This window comes from Macaca nemestrina, chromosome 17, assembly GCF_043159975.1.
Source record: "Macaca nemestrina isolate mMacNem1 chromosome 17, mMacNem.hap1, whole genome shotgun sequence".
NCBI lineage: Eukaryota > Metazoa > Chordata > Mammalia > Primates > Cercopithecidae > Macaca > Macaca nemestrina.
Window position 1 is genome coordinate 94,988 of NC_092141.1, and position 22,513 is coordinate 117,500.

The 22,513-nt window shown below is 44.8% G+C and overlaps 1 pseudogene; it reads left to right on the top strand.

The window, feature by feature from the left end:
* The first annotated feature begins 15,678 nt into the window (after positions 1 to 15,678).
* LOC112424500 (large ribosomal subunit protein uL23 pseudogene) lies at positions 15,679 to 16,207 on the top strand (annotated as a pseudogene).
* The last annotated feature ends 6,306 nt before the right edge of the window (positions 16,208 to 22,513 follow it).

Consider the following 22,513-nt stretch of genomic DNA (forward strand, 5'->3'; position numbering starts at 1 on the left):
TCTACTCAGGTCTTTTGCCCATTTTTAAATTGGATTAATGGTTTGCTCTCGTTTGAGCTCCTGGTTATGAATCCCTTGTTAGGTGGGAAGTTTGCAAATATTTTCTCCCATTCTGTGGGTTGTCTCTTCAGTCTGCTGACTATTTCCTTTGATGTGCAGAGGGTTCTTAGCTTGGTGTGATTTCACTTGTCTATTTTTGCCTTGGTTGCCTGTGCTTTTGGGGTCCTATCCAAAAAGCCTCTTCCCAGAACGATGTCCTGGAGCACTTCCCTGATGTCTTCTTCCAGTCGTTTTACAGTTTCAGGTCTCAGTTTTACTTTAATGCATTTGATTTGATGTCTGTGTATCGTAAGGGGGACGGGAGGGTCTAGTTTCGTTCCTCTGCGTGTCGTTACCTGGTCTCCCCTGCACCACTTATGAAAGAGACTGTCTTTCCCCCACACATTCTTGGTCGTTTTGTTGAAGATGAGCTGGCTGTAAATGTGTGATTTATATCTGGGTTCTCTATTCTGTTCCACTGGACTGTGTGTCTGTTTTACGCCATCACCAGGCTGATTTGGTTACTATAGCTTTGTAGTAAATTCTGGAGTCAGGTAGTGCGGTGCCCCTGGCTGAATCCTTGTATCTTATGGACAATTATGGACACAACCGTGTTTGTCATCTTTCCACTTCTGTGTAACTCAGGGCTGCCTACTTGGTGATTCGGATTTCTAGAATGTAGCCTCGTGTCCCGAAGGCATTGTTCGTGGTCCTCGCTTCAGATTCCTGTGTGACTCCCTCCTGTGAATGTGGCTGCCGCACGCACCTTCTGCACACGCTGGCTGCCCGCACGCACCTTCCGCACACAGGCCGCCCGCAGTTTCAGGGAGGAGGTTTGACATCATCAGATCACTGGAGTTTGTTAGCAGCTGCTGCTATTCTTGCTTTGAAAATACAGATTGGAAGGAGTTTCGTTTCAGTATCCTCAGCTGTAGGATTTTTTTATAAATGTGCTATATGACAAATATATCATTTTGTCACTGAAGATTAGACCTGGAGTTTTCAATAACTAGATTTTTAGGTTGCTTGTGTTACAGGTCCAATATGTATCCACAGCCTTATTCTAAAAGTGGATGTAGTAATAATTCACTACAAATTTGCTAGTATAGTGATTGATAATGATTATGTCTACATTCCTTTTCCACTGGAAAATGTGAACTGGGAGGGTCTGCGTGTCAAACATCTTTGCCTCCCGAGACGATTCTCCAGTAAATGCTGAGATCAGAGGCTTGGAGTGTCCAGAATGAGATCCAACAAGAACTGAGCTGAGGCAGCCTCAAGAGGAGTGGAGTGCTGTGCCTTAGCACACCCAGTTCCCGTGGGTTCCTGATTTCTGTTCCAGAGGCAGGAGATCTGGCCCTCAACCTGATTTTTCTTTGCCCATAGAACTCATATCAGAGGTGATATTTCCACATTTGTCTACAGTTAAGAAGACATGCCTGGCATTTAAAGCCTTTGGCTATGGTCCATGGAAGTCTGTCGGCTGAAGTCCTGCCACATGTGCCTGCTGCTGTGACCCTGAGGATATCTGTCCATGGGGCTCAGTCCTCACTTTGAGTTTCATTCATACATTTGTGGCCCTCTTGGGCCAGACACATGACTAGAACCAAAGTTACAGAGTCCAAGGGACCCCATCTGAGAGCCCCAAACAGGCAGGACAACACAGCGAGGTGTCTGAGCACTCGTTCATGCCAGACTAGAGCTGAGCAGTCTCTCTTATGCCCTTCTCAAAGAGGATTACTCACCAGACACTTGTTCAAAATGGCAAGAAACACTATTCAAGACTATTGCAATAGGTTGGGTGTGGTGGCTCATGCCTGTAATCCCAGCACCTGTGGAAGCCCAGGTGGGAGGATCACTTGAAGCCAGGACTTCAAAACCAGCCTGGGCAACAAAGCAGGACCCCATCTCTACAATGTTTTAAAAAATTATTTGGTGCAGTGGCACGCACCTGTAGTCCCAACTATGCAGGAGGCTGAGGTGGGAGGATCCTTTGAGCCCAGGAGTTTGAGGTTGCTGTGAGCTGTGATTGTGCTACTGCACTCCAGCCTGGTTGACAGAGCAAGGCCCTGTCTCTTAAGAAAAAAAAAAGCTATTGCAATAGGAGAGAGAGAGACTGAATTCAACTCTCGATACGACAGAGACAAGTGGGGATGGCCAATGAACAGGGTGAGGGAGATGATGAAAAGTTGCCAGAGGAACTTGGTTAGATAGCAAGGGTGGGAAGATTCTCACGAAAGGACCTTAGCAGGATTCCTTGCTAGCACTGAGCTCAGCAGGCCAAGGATGAGGCTTTATCACGGAGAAGGCTCAAAGGAGCCTGAGTGGAGTTTGGTCAAGGAGAGTGTCTTTGTCATCCTAGAAATGACTCATTTTATAGGTAATTAAGTAGGGGGTTCAGACAGGTCAAAGAACTTGCCAGAAAGAGGAAATTGTGTCCATGTGGCTGGTGGCTCACACCGGTAACTGACAGTGACTTACTCTTAGAAACTCAGAGTGTGCGTGTCTCTTTGAATCCGTGTGTGTGTGTGCACGCGTGTCCCTCAGTCTCTTCTGAATTTCTCTCCCGATCCCTGTCTCTCTCTCTCTCTTTCCTTGGGTCGGTGTTTCCCTCCTGCTGGCCTCTGGCCAGCTATTTCTGGAAGTGTCAGCTGCTCTGTCGTCCTGCCCCTGTCGACCCCTGTTTCTGACTCCCTTTTTTTCCCTTATAAAACCCTCAATGCAAGTCCCACTGTCTCTGTAACTGGCCACTGCCCATAACAAATCTTTTGCTTAGGTTGTGTTTCTTTGTAGGATAGATGATGTTCTGTGTGCTTGGTTTTTACAAGATGAGCACAATACCTATGTTTCTTCTTTATTAAAAAAAAGAAAAAGCCAACCGCAAGATTAATGTCTCGTCAGGGACTGTGCCGCGCTGGAGCCTCTCCACAGGCAGCCCGAAGGAAAGTGGAGGGAGCTGCCCCTTTCCGTGGCCGGGGTGCCCACCCCAACCAGGCTGCCTCTGCCACCCAAGACACAGGTTCTCAGACAATAAGTTACGGGGATTGTTTCCAGAGACCACACCCGAAGCTGCCCACCCCCCAGAGGGAAGGCCCTGGTTAATGGCCGACGAATTTCTCCCTGAGGCCCTGAAACTGCCTACTCAGAACCAAGCCAGTTTTTCCTGCCTGTCCTGTTTGGGCAGCCAGAGGAGGCAGCTAGAAACCCATTATGCAGGGGATGGGGGTAAGTGGAGGAGGGAGAGGTGGGGGGAGGAGTGGGGAGAAGGAGGGACACAGGGGACCCCAGGCTTTGGCTACGAAGGGGTCTGCCTTTCTACACTATTCCGGGACACTGATGTCCACCACTGCCGCCTGGGCACGGGGAAGAGACTCTGCCCGGTGGGAGCAGACAAGAGGTTTGAGGATCTCAGCTCATTCTCTTCAGTGTGTGCCTGGGAGAAGGTGCAGGTACAGCCAGTGGGGTAGGATTGAAAAAAGGGACCCGAGAGTTTGGAGACAGTCGCCCACAGTGCACAAGCTCTCTGTGTGTCACAATCTTGCCTGTCAGGGACCACGATCCCACTTCACAGTTAGCAAATAGCAGCTCAGGGACATTCAGCAACTCGTCCAGCATCCCACCAGACAGTTATACCTTCAGGGTTGTCTGTGTCTGTTAAAGTCAAGTCTAGTTTCGGGTCTCAGAGCACCTTCCTAAAGCTGCCGTAAACCAAAAACGAAATTCTAAGCCCTACAGCCGATTGAATGGACCCCGCCTCTGGGCCAAGGGGATTCCAAAGAAACCTGAAAAACTAGTTCAGGCCATGATGAGAAGGAGTGGGAGCTGGACAGGCCTCATTATACCCTCCTCCCTTCTTCGGAATTTGGGCACAACTGACCAGAAATGACATTAAAACAGAGATCTTAAGACTGACAAGGCACTCTGTAGCAATAAGACACCAAATTCCAACCTGACGCCAGAGTATAGCATCACATGATAGATAGAAGGCCGTGAAATCAATATTTTACCTCAAAATATATTTCTTTGACATATTTTGAAATGGCCCTGCCAAGCTGTCTCTTGTGGGGGACATTTACATTCTATAGAGAACCGCCTTCCCTTTCCAGGTCTTCTTCTGATCCTGAAGAAACTGGCTGAGAGTCTGGCACCTGCTATAGGTCTGAACAGGAAACATTTGCCATCTATTGTCTCTAAGGGTGGCCACCTATGAGACTTCATCTACGTAGTAAGAACCGTGGTCTCCACGGTCTCTTATCTTAACCCAGACACGCCTTTCTATTGACAGCAGGTCTGTAGATAAAAATTCTTTCAACCAACTGACAATTAGAAAATCTTTGACACTGTCTATGACCTGGAAGCCCCATTATTTTGAATTGTCCTCTTTCCAGACCAAACCAGTGCATGACTCCTGGGTACTGACTGTGGTCTTATGTCTCCCTAAGGTGTATAAACCAAGCTGCAGCCTGACTACGTTGTACACATGTTCTCAGGACCTCCTGAAGCGGCGTCACAGGCGTTAATCCAAGAACACAACCAAGGTGAGTCTCAATCATTTTAAGAAATCTGTTTGCCAAGGTTAAGGACACACCTGAGGAAAGAACACAAAACCACAGGAAAAACTGTGGTCCGTGCTTTTCCCAGAGATGGTCTGGGGACCTCAGTAGTTAAAGGGGAAAATGTGGGTATTGGGGAAAGGGGAAGAAATGGAAGAAATGGGTAAATCAGAGGCAAGTGGTGCATTCTTTTGTCTTTGGTCAGTGTTCACTGAATACACATTTTACGTGCGATGGAGGTGGAGGCAGGGATGTAGCTTTTTTATCTTTGTGTAATATCTATCTTATTTGGGAACCAAATAGGAAGCAGGTTTGTGTGAGCCAGTTCCCAGCTTGACTTTTCCCTTTGGCTCAGTGAGTCTGGGGTCCCAGGATTTGTTTTCCTTTCACACAGGTCATGGTCCTCGCATTTGGCTCAGAATATTCAAAGTTTTTTTCCAGAGTTTGGCTTTTCCCTCAGCACTGGGAATTGTGATCCAAAGCTTTTCCTGACGAAGCACAAAGTTGGAGAAACAAAACGCAAACTAAACAACAATAATCAAACAGAACAGAGTTAATCTGCTGTAGCTCAAGAGAGGACGCACCTGCCCCCACCCCCCGTCCCTGGGCCCGGGTTTGCCTTGCTGACTTCTGCTGCCACCTGGTGCCGCACAGAGAAACTGAGACGAATCCACACCAGGCTCCTTCAGCCTCAGCTTCACGTCACCTGTGTAATGTGGGAAAGCTTCCCTCTCAGGAAAATGCACACATCCAACTTTGTGAAGATGCCCTTGGGGGCGCTTCAAGGATCCTAGATAAAGAACCCCCTTTCCAGAACGTCCAAGAACCTAAGTGTTCGATCTGGAGTGGTGTCAGCATGACACTGATTTCCTGAGACCCGGGGTGATGCACTGGCCTCCCATCCTCTGAAGTCACCCAGAACTGGGATGTGCTCAGGTTACGAAGCTGTCTCGAGGTGGGAACACATTAATCCAAGAGCAGATCCCTGATTCTATAAAGATGTACTAGATGCAGTGGGGACCTTTCAAATCAGCAGGGAAGGACACCCAGAGAAACAGAAGGATAAACGATATTGGGACTGGGATAAATGCTCAGCTTTGGCCCAAATCTTAGTGACTTAACACAAGCCTCACTTATTTGCTCACGATTCTGTGACTGGACCATTTGGTTTGGCTCACAGGGCAGTGACTGCGCTTGTCTTACCTGAGCAGACCTGCATGTCTGCGGTTAACTGGGATGGCAGAGACAGAGCGACTGCCTTCCTCCGGACCGACTGCCTTCCTCCAGAGCGACTGTCTTCCTCCGGACCGACTGCCTTCCTCCAGAGCGACTGCCTTCCTCCAGAGCGACTGTCTTCCTCCAGAGCGACTGTCTTCCTCCGGACCGACTGCCTTCCTCCAGAGCGACTGCCTTCCTCCAGAGCGACTGCCTTCCTCCAGAGCGACTGCCTTCCTCCGGACCGACTGCCTTCCTCCGGACCGACTGCCTTCCTCCAGAGCGACTGTCTTCCTCCAGAGCGACTGTCTTCCTCCAGAGCGACTGCCTTCCTCCAGACCGACTGCCTTCCTCCAGAGCGACTGTCTTCCTCCAGAGCGACTGTCTTCCTCCAGAGCGACTGCCTTCCTCCAGACCGACTGCCTTCCTCCAGAGCGACTGTCTTCCTCCAGAGCGACTGCCTTCCTCCAGAGCGACTGCCTTCCTCCAGAGCGACTGTCTTCCTCCGGACCGACTGCCTTCCTCCAGAGCGACTGCCTTCCTCCAGAGGGACTGCCTTCCTCCAGAGCGACTGCCTTCCTCCAGAGCGACTGCCTTCCTCCAGAGCGACTGCCTTCCTCCAGAGCGACTGTCTTCCTCCAGAGCGACTGTCTTCCTCCAGGAGGCAGCAGGTTGGCTCTGGCTCCTTCGTGGGGCAGCTGGTCTCCAGGGCAGCAAGAGAGACCAAGCCCCAGTTCACATTCCACAGCCCCAGTGCACATTCCACAGCCTCTGTGCACATCAGACTTGTTAATATCATTGGCCAATGCAAGTCACACGGCCAAGCCCAGATCAAGGAGTGGAAAGATGGACCGTATCTCTTCCTGGGATAGGAGGCAAAGGAGGTAGGAGCGATATGTGGCCACTTATGTTTGCAATCTACCATGCTTAGCACTTTGAGAAAAGAATTAACTGAGAAACTTGTTTCAAATAGGGCATTCACTAAAATGAAGCCCCAATTGAAGTAAAACGCGTATATAAAAAATGAAACTGACAGATTTTAAGGACAGTATTGGCAAATATTTCTGTGCTCCTGGAGGAGAAGACCCTTATTGGCATGACATGTCAGAAACCACAATGGAAGAATTATTTTAACTTGCATTCATATAAATTAAAATTATTCCTTAAAAACATGGTGAATGAAATTAAAAGTCAAAATGTAAGCTAGAAAATTATTTACAACATATGTGTCGGGAAGAGACAATACCCTTCAGACTTGAGAGTTTACATCAGGAAGGAAACAGCAAATGACATGATCCGAACTTGATAAAGGACATGAAAAATAGCCAGCACTTGGTAGGTTTTCTGAATGAATAAGTAGCCAACAGCACATGAAAATGTGTTTAATCCATTTGTAAGCAGAGAAATGCAAATTAAAACAGTAAAGTGTCATTGTCACTTCCTGAATTGGCAAAAGGTTTTATGTATTTTACTGACAGTGCTCAGTATTAGCAGTAAACAACAAATGGTGAGTAAATACGAGCTTCAGAACCTCAGGGAAATGATCTCCTCATTTCATCCTGTAGATTCCTTCCGACGTCCAGTGTCTGCTGAGCACCTACTTTGTGCCAGGCACAGCCTAAGCCTGAAGGTGCAGTCTCCACCGAGAAGGTGATATTTGCACAAAGACCTGAAAGGCCGGAGTGAACTGTGTGATACTTGTGGGTACCCTCCAGGCAGAGAGGCAGCAATGTGGGTCCCAAGGTGGGACCACATCAGACACGTTCAAGGGCTAGCTGAGGGCGAGGTGGGGAGGAGATCAGAGGCGATGGGGGCTGGCTCTGCCGGCCAACACAAGCACTCCGGGTTTTCCTCCAAATGCTGTGAGAGCAGAGGAGTAACCTGGTCTGACTTGGGTGTGAGCAGATCTCTCTGGTTGTTGTTCTGGAAAAAACCGAGGTGCCCAAGTGAAAGCTGAGATCCGTTAGGAGGCTGCCGCAACAATTCAGGCAAAATGGGTGGCGGGGCTGGGGCACAGTGGAGAAGCAATCGGATTTCAGATGTTTGGAGTCCCCCAGTGAGATTTCCTGGAGAAGGAGATGACTTCAATCTTCTGGCCTGAGTAGCTGAAAGCGTGAAGCTGTCCTTCGTGGAGCTGGGGAATCCAGAGAGAAGCGGGTTTGCAGAGAGTGTCAGGAGCTCAGTTTCAGCCGTGGATGTTCAAGGGGAGGTGCTGAGCAACAGATAGAGACACAAGCCTGTGGTCGCAGGAAAAGGTCTGGGGGTCACTAGCCCATGGATGGAGTCACAGGCTGCAAGGATCCCAGGAAAGTGAAGGTGGAAAGAGAAGAGCAGAGCACCAGGACGGACCGTGGAGCACCCTGGAGTTGAGAGCTAGTGGCCTCCAGTCAGAGCTGGGTCAGGGCCACTGTGAGTGAGCTGGGTCTGCTGTCTGGGATGGTTTATCTGCTTCTCACTTTACTGGTACTATGAGGCAGCTCCTGCTGTCTTCCAATTTGGTGTTTGTAAACTGAGGCATGAAAAGCAGGTGACAAGGATACCAGGAAGTGCACAGGTCTGAGTGGAGGATGGGGCTGTCTCCAGGGGAGCGCTTTGTGCCTTTGCCTCCACATACCTCCCCTTTCCTCCCCAGAGCCTCCATAACCCTGGCCATGGAGCACAACAGATCGCTACTGAGGTTTGGGAAGCAGGTAGGAGTGCTGGGGTCCTGAACCTCCTTGCTGGACCTGAAGGTTTCTGGCCCTTTCCCTTCTGACTTGCAGCAGGGAAACCGAGCAGAGGGGACCCTGCAGGGGCCTTCTGAGTGTTCATGTAAGTTATTCATTTGTTCTGTCATGTATTTTATCATTACAGGCATGCATGGTCATAATTTTTCTGTCTTTTCTAGATGAGAAGCTGAGGTTGAGAGAAGTTACCTAATGGGCCACAGTCACACAGCTGGGAAGTGCAGAACCAATATCCACCTCACATTCGAAGGTCTTTTCTGAACCCCGTCTGCCCGACCCTAGTTATGGGTGAGGGCAGATCCGCGAATGGCAGAGCAGAATCAGTTTCCAGGGCTGAGGAGTGTGCGTTCGGGTGGAGGGTGGGGTTGGAGGGTGTGGTGGCTCCTGGATCCCCTGCATGTCGGAGCTTGCAGAGGAAGGGCCCCCAGTGCGAGTGCACAGCTAGCCCTGGCCTTATGTCCCTGCTTGGGGAGAGGCTGTGCAGAAGAGGATGACACCAGCAGGAGGTGTCCCTGGAGAGGGGCTGTTTGGAAGGAGGGTGACAACTGAAAATCAGGGCCCATGGGCATCCCTGCTTGTTTTGGAGCCATGGACACTCAAATTATGTTATAAGGCTGTTGAAGAAAAAAATGTCCACAGGACCAAGAGGGCCTGGAAGACCCCAGCTCTCCCACTGGTGTTTGCTTCTCTGCCATCAGGGTCAGGAGGCCATGCCAAGCATTGCCAGTTGCAGAGTCCATGAGACAGGAGCACTCCCACCTCCTTGGGGCCTCTCCCAACACCGCCACATATTGGCCGTATACCTGCAGCACAGTGGACAGTGACCTCAGTGGCCTGCCTCTGCACACAGCCAGCATGTAGCTGGCTCCTTTCTTCTCCCACTTGCATGCCTCCAAGCCTTCAAAACAAACTCATCTCCATGTTCTGTGAATTACCAATTTTTTTTAAAAAATGAAAAAAATAAACACACTCATCTCTGAAGGTCACACAATTTTTAAGTATCTTGTTTCTCCTAAAATTGCCATACTACCTTTAGCTACCTCATTAAAATTCTAGTAGACATTTTTGTGGACATCAGCAAATTAATTATAAAATTTATATGGAAATGCAAAGGGTTTGGGTTTGGGTTCGGGTTCAGGTTTGGGTTAGAGTTCGGGTAAGGGCTAGAGCTAGGGCTAGGGTTAGGGTGAAGGTTTTAGGGTTAGGGTTAGAGTGAAGGTTTTAGGGTTAGGGTTAGGGTGAAGATTTTAGGGTTAGGGTTAGGGTGAAGGTATTAGGGTTTGGGTTCGGGTTCGTGTAAGGGCTAGGGCTAGGGGATAGGTCTAGGGCTAGGGGCTAGGGCAATTGCAAATTCGGCTGCTCAGGGTATAGTGTTGTGTTTGTTAGCTTTCAGCAATGCTAATCCCGAGTGCCAGGCTGCTCTGTGATCTTTTAGAGGGAAAGCACATTTAGTTGATTATATCAAGGCCTGTGATGGTATCAGAGGTAATCTGCATAAAGCTACTTTGTTGGCACAGGCAATGGCAGGACTGAGAGTGGATAAAGGAAATACTCTGTTTCCTGGAGCTTATTTTAACTGTGGGAAGCATGGTCATACTAAAACAGAATGTAGAAAAAATCAGTGAGTCAGCCCACCAGATAGGGGAAAAAAGAAAACTGCTGATCCTGAAATATGTCCAAAATGTAAAAAAGGAAAACATTGGGCTAATCAGTGTCACTCTAAATTTGATAAAGATGGGAACCCGATTTCGGGAAATGCTGTGGGGACCGTCCCAGGCCCGGTTCCAAACCAGGGCATTTCCAGCTCAGGCCATTCCCTCCTCCCTGTACAATGTCTGTCCCCCACCACAGCCGGGAGCGCCGCAGTAGATTTATGCTGTACACAAGCTCTGAGCCTTCTGCCTGGGGAACTCCTGCAAAAAGTTCCAATAGGGGTCTGTGGACCCTTGTGACTGGGGATGATAGGATTACTTCTAGGAAGGTCTAGTTTAAATTTAAAAGGAGTACAAATACATACAGGAGTCATTGATTTAGATTACAACGGAGGAATTCGAACTGTTATATCTACATCTGTTCCCTGGAAAGCAGAGCCAGGAGAGCGTATAGCACAACTCCTGATTATGCCATATGTGGAAATGGGGAAAAGTGAAATTAAATGAACAGGAGGATTTGGAAGCACAAATAAACAAGGCACAGCAGCTTATTGGGTGAATCAAATTACTGATAAACGTCCTACCTGTGAAATAACTATTCAGGGAAAGAAATTTAAAGGTGTGGTAGATACAGGAGCAGACATTTTAATCATTTCTCTGTAACACTGGTGATCCACATGGCCAATTCAATTTAACATAGTTTAATTTAACATAGTTGGAGTTGGTAAATCCCCTCAAGTATATCAAAGCAGTTGTTTTGCATTGTAAAGGCTCTGATGTACAACTTGGGACTATTCAGCCAATTATAACTTCTATACCTATAAATTTATGGGGGAGAGATTTATTACAACAATGGGGAGTACAAGTTCTAATTCCAGAACAATTATACAGCCCCCAAAATCAACACATGATGCATTATGTCCCTGGTATGGGACTAGGAAAAAATTTGCAAGGTTTGAAAGAACTGCTTAAGTGGAAAGACAAAGTTCCCGCCGAGGTTTAGGATATCATTTTTGATGGTGGCCATCATTAAGCCTCCAGAACCTATACCTTTAAAATGCTATCCAAATTGGCTAGAACAATGGCCACTGAGTAAAGAGAAACTGCAGGCTTTAGAGGACTTGGTTACTAAACAATTCTCGATAATCATTTTCCTAAAATGAAACTGTTTCAATTGTTGAAATTAACAAATTGGATTCTCACTAAAATAACTAAATTTAAACCAATTGAAGGTGTGAGAATGTTTTTTACAGATGGGTCTAGTAATGGTAAAGCTTCTTATTCTGGCTCAAAATGTAAAGGTTTTCAGATGCCCTATACTTCAGCTCAAAAAGCAGAGCTTATAGCTGTAATTGAGGTATTGAATGCTTTTGATATGCCTATTAATATGGTTTCTGTTCTTCATATGTGGTTCATTCCACAGAATTAAATGAAAATGCTCAGTTACAATTTCATACAGATGAACAACTGATGACTTTATTTATCCAATTGCAAACAGCAGTTAGGAGTAGAATGCCCCCTTTTTACATCACTCACATTAGGGCTCATACACCTCTTCTAGGACCTTTGACTGCAGGGAATCAAATGGCTGATCGCCTAGTTGCTACTGCCATATCTAATGCTAGACAGTTTCACAATTTAACCCATGTTAACACCTCTGGTCTCAAATGCAGATGCAGCATTACCTGGAAAGAAGCTAAAGTTGGGTGGTTCCAAGATGGCCGAATAGGAACAGCTCCAGGCTACAACTCCCAGTGTGAGCGACACAGAAGACAGGTGATTTCTGCATTTCCAACTGAGGTACCGGGTTCATCTCACTGGGGCACATTGGACAGTGGGTGCTGGACAGTGGGTGCAGCCCACTGAGCGAGAGCCGAAGCAGGGTGAGGCAATGCCTCACCCAGGAAGTGCAAGGGGTAAGGGAATTCCCTTTCCTAGTCAAGGGAAACCCTGACACACAGCACCTGGAAATTGGGGTCACTCCCACCCTAATACTGTGCTTTTCCAAGGGTCTTAGCAAACTGCACACTAGGAGATTGTATCCTGCACCTATCTTGGAGGGTTCCATGCCCATGGAGCTTCACTCATTGCTAGCACAGCAGTCTGAGATCTAACGGCAAGGCGGCAGCGAGGCTGGGGGAGGGGTGCCCACTATTGCTGAGGCTTGAGTAGGTAAAAAAAGCAACCGGGAAGCTCGAACTGGGTGGAGCCCACTGCAGCTTAAGGAGGCCTGTCTGCCTCTGTAGACTCCACCTCTGGGGACAGGGCATAGCCAAACAAAAGTCTGCAGAAACCTCTGCAGATTTAAATGTCCTTGTCTGACAGCTTTCAAGAGAGTAGTGGTTCTCCCAGCACGGAGTTTGAGATCTGAGAACGGACAGACAGCTTCCTCAAGTGGGTCCCTGACCCCTGAGAAGCCTAACTGGGAGGCACCCCCCCAGTAGGGGCCGACTGACTCCTCACACAGCCAGGTGCCCCTCTGAGATGAAGCTTCCAGAGGAACGATCAGGAAGCAACATTTGCTGTTCAGCAATATTCACCATTCTGCAGCCTCTGCAGCTGATACCTAGGCAAACAGGGTCTGGAGTGGACCTCCAGCAAACTCCAACAGACCTGCAGCTGAGGATCCTGACTGTTAGAAGGAAAACTGACAAACAGAAAGGACATCCACACCAAAGCCCCATCTGTACATCACCATCATCAAAGACCAAAGGTAGATAAAACCACCAAGATGGGCAAAAAACAGAGCAGAAAAATTGAAAATTCTAAAAATCAGAGCACTTCTTCCCCTCCAAAGGGACGCAGCTCCTCACCAGCAATGGAACAAAGCTGGATGGAGAATGACTTTGATGAGTTGAGAGAAGAAGGCTTCAGATGATCAAACTTCTCCGAGCTAAAGGAGGAAGTTCGAACCCATCGCAAAGAAGCTAAAAACCTTGCAAAAAGATTAAATGAATGGCTAACTAGAATAACCAATGTAGAGAAGTCCTTAAATGACCTGATAGAGCTGAAAACCATGGCATGAGAACTACGTGACAAATGCACAAACTTCAGTAACCGATTTGATCAACTGGAAGAAAGGGTATCAGTGAGTGAAGATCAAATGAATGAAATGAAGCAAGAAGAGAAGTTTAGAGAAAAAAGAGTAAAAAGAAATGAACAAAGCCTCCAAGAGATATGGGACTATGGGAAAAGACCAAATCTATGTCTGATTGGTGTACCTGAAAGTGACGGGGAGAATGGAACCAAGTTGGAAAGCACTCTACAGGATATTATCCAGGAGAACCTCCCCAACCTAGCAAGGTAGGCCAACATTCAAATTCAGGAAATATAGAGAACGCCACAAAGATACTCCTCAAGAAGAGCAACTCCAAGACACATAATTGTCAGATTCACCAAAGTTGAAATGAAGGAAAAAATGTTAAGGGCAGCCAGAGAGAAAGGTTGGCTTACCCACAAAGGGAAGCCCATCAGACTAACAGCGGATCTCTCAGCAGAAACTCTACAAGCCAGAAGAGAGTGGGGGCCAATATTCATCATTCTTAAAGAAAAGAATTTTCAACCCAGAATTTCATATCCAGCCAAACTAAGTTTCATAAGTGAAGGAGAAATAAAATCCTTTACAGACAAGCAAATGTTGAGAGATTTTATCACCACCAGGCCTGCCCTACAAGAGCTCCTGAAGGAAGCACTAAACATGGAAAGGAAAAACTGGTACCAGCCACTGCAAAAACATGCCAAAACGTAAAGACCATCAATGCTAGGAAGAAACCATCAACTAATGAGCAAAACAACCAGCTAACATCATAATGACAGCATCAAATTCACACATAACAATATTAACCTTAAATGTAAATGGGCTAAATGCTCCAATTAAAAGACACAGACTGGAAAATTGGATAAAGTGTCACGACCCATCAGTGTGCTGTATTCAGGAGACCCATCTTACATGCAGAGACACACATAGGCTCAAAATAAAGGGATGGAGGAAGATCTACCAAGCAAAAGGAAAGCAAAAAAAGGCAGGGGTTGCAATCCAAGTCTCTGATAAAACAAACTTTAAACCAACAAAGATCAAAAAAGACAAGGCCATTACATAATGGTAAAAGGATCAATTCAACAAGAAGAGCTAACTATCCTAAATATATATGCACCCAATACAGGAGCACCCAGATTCATAATTCCTAAACAGTATAATTGTGAATTAGCGATGAACATATTTTTGAAAGTTCTTTAAGAGATTCAAGCAAGCACCCAGGTTTGAGAGCCATTGACACAAGGCAATCCTGTCACTCACAGATGAAGCTGTTAAGACATCCAGATCAGTCAGAGCTGATAGTCACTGCACACTGGCAGATGTGCCATGGGCACTGCTGGTTGTTATGACCACCATGCTTTCTCATTGGTCAATGGCCATCCTGTGTCCATAGTGATGGTTAGCGTCCATGATAAAAATTTCAAATACAATTATATTTTGCAGCTATAAGTAGAAAGATGAAAGATCTGATGAGAGTTCATTATACCACAACTGACAAGGATATCTGAGTTTTTTTTTCCTGTGGCATACAACATTTAAAATAATAACTGGAATTATGACTCATAACTCTATACCAGCACATAGCATGAATAAGGAGGACGTTGACAAATTTCCAGGAATTTTATATAATTTCTGAAAACATAACATTTTACCCATACAAATATAACAAAGGTTAGGTATCTCTTTTTATTTGTATATTTTGTATGGTTTTCCTTATAAAATATTACATCCTATTTTTCTTGCACAACATGCCCTATGTTTCTTTTTCTTTCTTTTTTTTTTTTTTTGAGACAGAGTCTCGGTCTGTCCCCCAGGCTGGAGTACGGTGACATAATCTTGGCTCACTGAAAGCTCCACCTCCCGGGTTCACACCATTCTCCTGCCTAAGTCTCCTGAGTAGCTGGGATATAGGCGCCTGCCACCATGCCCAGCTAATTTTTTGTATTTTTAGTGGAGACATGGTTTCACCATGTTAGCCAGGATGGTCTCGATCTCCTGACCTCGTGATCCACCCACGTTGGCCTCCCAAAGTGCTGGGATTGTAGGCTTGAGCCACTGCACCTGGCCTGTTTCTAGTAGTTTTATTTACATATATTTTTAATACTTTTATTTTCCAGAGAAAACTAGGACATACACAGTTTTAAACTGTCATATGTTAGCATTCTGTAGTAGATTAGAAAATGTATGAGTATACCATCTCCCAACATTGGGATGTGTTTTCTCATAGTACAATTTCTCAGTGTGGTAGGCAAAAATATGTTTATTAACAGGTCAAAATATTTAGTGTCTTTGTAAAAATAAGAAGCCAAAAGTATATAAACTTGAATTACTTATGTTTAGTAATTAATGTTTTAGTATTGTATCTTATTTATAAATGATCTAGATATTTAATGGAAATATTTTACTTAGCTTAACTTCAAGGTTAAAAATTACCAAAAGTATTTTGGAAACTACTATTAGGCAGATTTACTGTAAAAAACTTATTATTGAAATAATGTTTTTCACTTTTCACAAGATGGTACCAAAAGTGAAGAAGGAAGCTCTTGCCCCTCCTAAAGCCGAAGCCAAAGCAAAGGCTTTAAAGGCCAAGAAGGCAGTGTTGAAATGTGTCCACAGCCCCCCCCAAAAAGATGATCTGCACGTAACCCACCTTCCAGCATCCCAAGACACTGTGACTGCAGAGGAGCCCAGATATCCTGGGAAGAGCGCCCCCCGGAGAAACAAGCTTGACCACCATGCTATCATCAAGTTTCCACTGACCACTAAGTTGGCCATACAGAAGATAGAAGACAACAACATGCTTGTGTTCACTGTCGATGTTAAAGCCAACAAGCACCGGATCAAACAGACTGTGAAGAAGCTCTGGGACGTGGATGTGGCCACGGTCAACATCCTGATTCAGCCTGATGGAGAGAAGAAGGCATATGTTCGACTGGCTCCTGATTACGATGCTTGGATGTTGCCAACAAACTTGGAATCATCTAAACTGAGTCCAGCTGGCTGATTCTATATAGATGTATATCTTTTCACCATAAAAAAAGGAAATAATGTTTTTTATAAGAATGATGACTTAAAATCTTAAAACTTATAGATTTGATTCTAATTATCTAGTAAGTATAATATTAGCTTCTTGTAAGCACTCAAGCAGAATAGAAATTTGTTTGTTGGCTGGGCATGGTGGCTCACGCCTGTAATCCCAGCATTTTGGGAGACCGAGGTGGGCGGATCATGAGGTCAGGAGATCAAGACCATCCTGGCTAACACTGTGGAACCCTGTCTCTACTAAAAATACAAAAAATATTAGCTGGGTGTGGTGGCAGGCACCTGTAGTCCCAGTTACTTGGGAGGCTGAGGCAGGAGAATGGTGTGAACCCAGGAGGCGGAGCTTGCAGTGAGCCAAGATCGCACCACTGCACCCCAGCCTGGGTGACAGAGAGAGACTACATCTCAAAAAAAAAAAAAAAAAAAAAAAAAAGAAACTTGTTTGTTTTTATTTAATAGTGATAACTCTGAAGACATAGTTGTTTTATTACACAAAAAATATTAAATTTATCTTATTTAACTAAGTTGTGTCCAAATTGCATTCGCTTGAAAAACATTTGGATCAGTTGCTATATTTCTAGGAGTTTGGGGGATATTTATTTATAAATGATTATTTTTTTTTCAAGTCAAGTTAGAACAGAACACTTTTAGAGGATTTTATAAATGAATTTTGCAGTGCTATCCAGAGTTAAGAAAAATCACATATACAGAACATACATTAATAGACATACAAATATAAATCTCATAGCTTTCATCCTGAAATTTTAGTCATGAATCAGGCATAAATATTCTGATGGTTAATTTTAGACGTCTGCTTGATTGGATTAAGAGATACTAACATAGCTGGTAAAGCAGTTTCTGGGCATAAGTGTGAGGGTGTTTCTGGAAGACACTGAGATAAGGAAGATCCACCCTGACCCAATGTGGATGGGCACTGATATGGTTTGACTGTGTCCCCACCCAGATCTCATCTTGAATTGTAGTTGCTATAATCCCTACATGTTGGGGGAGGGACCCGGTGGGGGACGATTGAATCATGGTGGTGGTTACTGCCATGCTGCTCTCATGATAGTGAGTGAGTTCTCATGATCTGATGGTTTTATGGCTTAGCACTTCTTGCTGCTGCCATGTGAAGAAAGACATCTTTGCTTCCCCTTCTGAGGCGCCTCCAGCCATGTGGAACTGTCAGCCCATTAAACCTCTTTGTTCTTGGCTGGGTGCGGTGGCTCATGCCTGTAATCCCAGCACTTTGGGAGGCCGAGGTGGGCAGATCACGAGGTCAGGAGATCAAGACCATCCTGGTGAACACGGTGAAACCCCGTCTCTACTGAAAATACAAAAAAATTAGCTGGGCGTGGTGATGGGCGCCTGTAGTCCCAGCTTCTAGGGAGGCTGAGGCAGGAGAATGGCATGAACCTGGGAGGCAGCAGAGCTTGCAGGGAGTGGAGATCGCGCCACTGTACTCCAGCCTGGGCGACAGAGCGAGACTCTGTCTCAAAACAACAACAACAACAACAACAACAACAACAACAACAACAACAAAAAACCTCTTTGTTCTTTATAAATTGCTCAGACTCAGGTACTTCTTCATAGCAGTATAAAAATGGACTAATACAAGCACCATCCAATTACTTGAGAGCCCAGATAGAACAAAAAGGAAGAGGAAAGGTGAATTATCTCCTTCTGAAACTGAAACATCCTTCTCTTGCCTTTGACATCAGAACTTCAGGGTCTCAGGCCTTTGGCCTCAGAATGAGAGTCACACCATTGGCTTAACTGATTCTGAGTCCTTTGGACATGGACTGAGCAATGCTACCAGCTTTCCTGGTTCCCCAACTTGGAGACAGCCTATTGTGGACTTTCTCAGCTTCCATAATTATGTGAACCTTCCTCATCTGTCTATCTACATATATCCTACGGATTGTGCCTTTCTGGGGAACCCTGACTAATGTGATGACAATAATACAAAATTCACTAGTTTATATAGAAAACTTGGTTTTTGTCTTTACCCCATTTTATGTTTGTATTATAACTGTGTTTCTGGAAAATGGAACAAGTTTTTATCTTCTTCATATGAGGGCTAAAGCTTTTTTCTCACCAATATTTTTGGAGATTTTTAAGATTTTCAAAATTTTCTTTTGACATATAATGTTATGAAGCTGAGAATTAAAATTTTTTTTCTATTTTATTTTTCAGCCTCAGGTGTTTGCTTTTGCAGATCCTTGAGCACATTGAGAGCTTCCACAGCATGGAGTGGGGTGCCTAAAGTTTCAATGATTATAGGGAGTTGAGAGACTCAATTAGGAAAGGAAAGATCTAAAGGATGCAATTTGGAAGATCAAAATTTTCTCAAAAGAACCATTAAAGTTCTAAATAATTCTTGGTAAAGTCATGCAAACAGGAAAGGAAGTAGACAGAATTAGTTCCATATTGGTGGAACACACAGTCAGTAGAGGTTTGAGAAGGGAGAATTTAGTCAACTGAGAAGTTCCCATGAAAGGAGCAAGAGCAAGATCACAGAGACACCTTGAAACAAAAAGCCAGGAATAACTTCCAACCCAAGAGGAGAACACAGAGGCCTCAAAACCAAAGCTAGGATAAGAAACTTGTATCCCAAGAGTTACCTTTCAGACAAAGAAGCCTGAGATTCCAACCCAGCTTCAGAGAGTACTTACTCACAGTGTTACTCAAACTGTAGGCTTTTTAATGACTTAGCCATGCATGCAAAAGGCATTCCCTAAGGTGGCACAGAAGGTGAACCCCCATATCCAAAGAGAGCCAAGAAGAAAGAAAGACCCCTGTTGCCAGAGTCAGTGGGCAAAGGCAACAGAGAAAGAGACAAGGGTCCTTATGGGATGAGACCCTTGCAGATTTAGACTTATACAAACTCCAGAGAAGTGGCAGGATGACAGCCATAAATGGGGTACCAACATTTCTACTCATTGGATTACAAGTTCTCAGGCATCCAAAATGATTAACAAAATGAAGATTTCTAGGGCTTCTGTGGGAGAGTACGGAAGGTCTTTTTGAACTTTTTAATGCTGTCAAATGAAGAATGAGGAACTTCATAAATTCAGAAAGGAGAGATTTCATTATGTTTTGTTTTGTTTTGTTTTGTTTTGTTTTGTTTTTGAGTCGGAGTTTCACTCTCGTTGCCAAGGCTGGAGTGCAGTGGAGTGATCTTGGCTCACTGCAGGCTGCACCTCCCAGGTTCAAGCGATTATCCTGCCTCATCCTCCCTAGTAGCTGGGACTACAGGCATGCGCCACCATGCCCAGCTAATGTTTGTATTTTTAGTAGAGACAGGGTTTCACCATGTTGGCCAGGACGGTCTCGATCTCTTGGTCTCAGGTGATCTACCCGCCTCGGCTTCCCAAGGTGCTTTGATTACAAGCATGAGCCACTGCACCCAGTGAGAGATTTATTTCCTGTAAAGGGTTGCAGCCTGCAGGATAGTCCTGACAGGCTAGGAAGCATAACCTCCAGCCAGAAGTCAGAAACAGACACTTCAAGGGAGAGATAAAGGAAATAGTAATTTATACTGAGTGGCGTGGCCAAATACACATACTTAATAAGCTCTAGGAGTCATGCGTATTTCTGAAAAGAGAAATGCATGCATGCGCAATTGAGTTTCTTGCTCCTTCATGGGTCCAATGTACAAAAAATGGCAGTGTTAACGTGATCCCAGGGTGGAGCGTTCAGCCCTCTGACATTAAAAGGTGAAGCAGAGGATATGAAAATTCGCTCTGTGCATCCTGTGTACGCTGTCCAGAACCTCTCCATCATGGGTGGTCTCTTATCAGGCAAGAGAGGAGAGGCAGCTTCAGGCAGTTGGTTGAAATCAGTGGTGGAGTCTTTTGAAAGGCTTGTTTCCGTTAAATCCTTAGGGAAGAAAGCCTCATCATGGTTAGCAAAGGAGGGGGCATAACGAGGTGTATCTGACCCCTGTCATCCTATCCTGCCCAACTTGTAATAGGGGAGGAAAAATAATTTTCTCTCTACCTTTACGGAATTCTAAGATGGGATCCTCTGTAAATCCGAGAACTCAGTTTTGAAAGTCACTCTGGGATCCCCTCAGCCAAGAGTGGGTCTGTTCAGTCATTTGGGAGCTTAGGATTTCATTTTCATTTATCAGTGCTAATGGGAATGAGTAGGCTGTCTTCCTGGCAGCTGAATTTGAAAGAAACTCCTTGGATGGGGTTAATGGCAGCTGTATTTTCTGGGAGCTCTGCTATAATTAGACAAAGTAAGTTCTGGTAAGATTTCTTTCTTTATCTTCAGTATCTCAAATGTTTTCATTTAAATAATCTTTATAACAACTCTTTTTTTTTTTTTTTTTTTGAGACAGAGTCTTGCTCTGTTGCCCAGGCTGGAGTGCAGTGGCACAATCTTGGCTCACTGCAAGCTCCACCTCCCAGGTTTATGCCATTCTCCTGCCTCAGCCTCCCAAGTAGCTGGGACTACAGGTGCTCGCCACCACACCCGGCTAATTGTTTGTGTATTTTTTTTTAGTAGAGACGAGGTTTCACCACGTTAGCCAGTATGGTCTCGATCTCCTGACCTCGTGATCCACCTGCCTCGGCCCCCCAAAGTGCTGGAATTACAGGCATGAGCCACCGTGCCCGGTCCCTATGACAACTCTTGATGTCTGAGTGGGTTCCCACACAGTTATCTGTTGTAAGACTTTCTGATTCCTTTTTTTTTCTTTGGTCATTATGAATAGGGCTTCTGTACATAATTGCATGGTAGCTTTTGTTTGGAAATAATATCAAAGTAGCTGTCAAAATACTTATGAATGTGATTTTTGGATTTTAAGGTGAGACTTGTTTAGCTTTGGGAAAAACTGCCCAACTTGTAAAAGGGGAGGAAAAATAATTTTCTCTCTACCTTTACGGAATTCTTAGATGGGACCCTCTGTAACAAATTACAGATTAAAATGAGAAAAAAGTTGACAAGTTTAAAAACATGTATACCTTATGGATACATGGGAGATACTCAGGGAAAAATGAGTAAATCCCCAGCAGGTGGCTTTCAATTGAAGTGTAAATGCTATCTTCAACTTAAAGAAAGATTTGAGGCTCAGTAGTGGGGAGGTAACAAGCAAAAGCACAGTAGACAAGGGTAAGTTTTCTTATACAAACTTAACTCCATGCGTTCTCTGTTGATAAGACTCTTTAGTGATTTAGTCATCCTTCTCTTCTTGGTTGGTGCTGAGAGAGAGGTCTTTTAAATGGGGATTTATTTTATAGATGTAAATTTTCCTTACACAAGGGTAACATCTACTCTGTTTTCAGAACTTCCTTTTTTAGCATTTTTTCAAAGTAATCATCTCAGAATAATTCTTATGCCAAAGGGACATATTTTGGGGTGGCATATTCTGGTTTCCTACCATCATATTTTGGGGTGGCATATTCTGCTCTTACACAGCATCTTTCACCAGCAATGAAAAGAGTTCTTGTTTTTCCTCCAGCAATTTGTCATTTTTTGAGTTTAGCAGTTCTAACAGATATAGACCAGCTGTGCTATCTCATTGTGGTTTTCAGTTCTCTAGTACGTTGAGCATCTCTTTGGATGTTTACTTGCCATCTGTAGATCATTTTTGGTGAGGTGTCTGTTCAGAACTGTGTGCATTTTTAACTGAGCTGTTTAACTTATTGTTTAGTTTCAAGAATTTTGTATATATTTTGAATACAAATTCTTTCTCAGATCTGTATTTTGCAATTTTTTTTTCAATATGTGGTTTGTCTTTTTATTCCCTTAACAAGGTCTTTTCCAGAGTATAAACTTTAAATATTAACAAATCCACATTGTCATTTCTTCCGTGTATATCAACCCTATGTGTCATTTGTTAAAATTCATTACCAAACCCAAAGGCACATAGCTTTTCTTCCATAGTTTCTTCCAGAAATTGTATAGTTTTGCATTTTTAGTGTAAGGATGATTTTGAGTGATTATTTGTGTAAGTTGTAAAGTTTTCATCTACATGCATATCATTTCCTATGGTTTCCAATAATCACTATTTTTGGGAAAGACACAGGGTAGTGGGCTCTGTTAGAGCAGATAGATGGCTAGACATGAACAGGAGGGGGAGCTCCTGGAAAAGGGAAAGTCTGGGAAGGCTCACCTGGAGGGACCACCAAAAATTCACATTTAGTGTCATCTGTAATGCTGGAGTGGATGGGCACTTGTCAATTGTGGGTAGGAGGGAGAAGAGGTACCTATGCAGAAAGAAAAACCCTAGAAATCCTC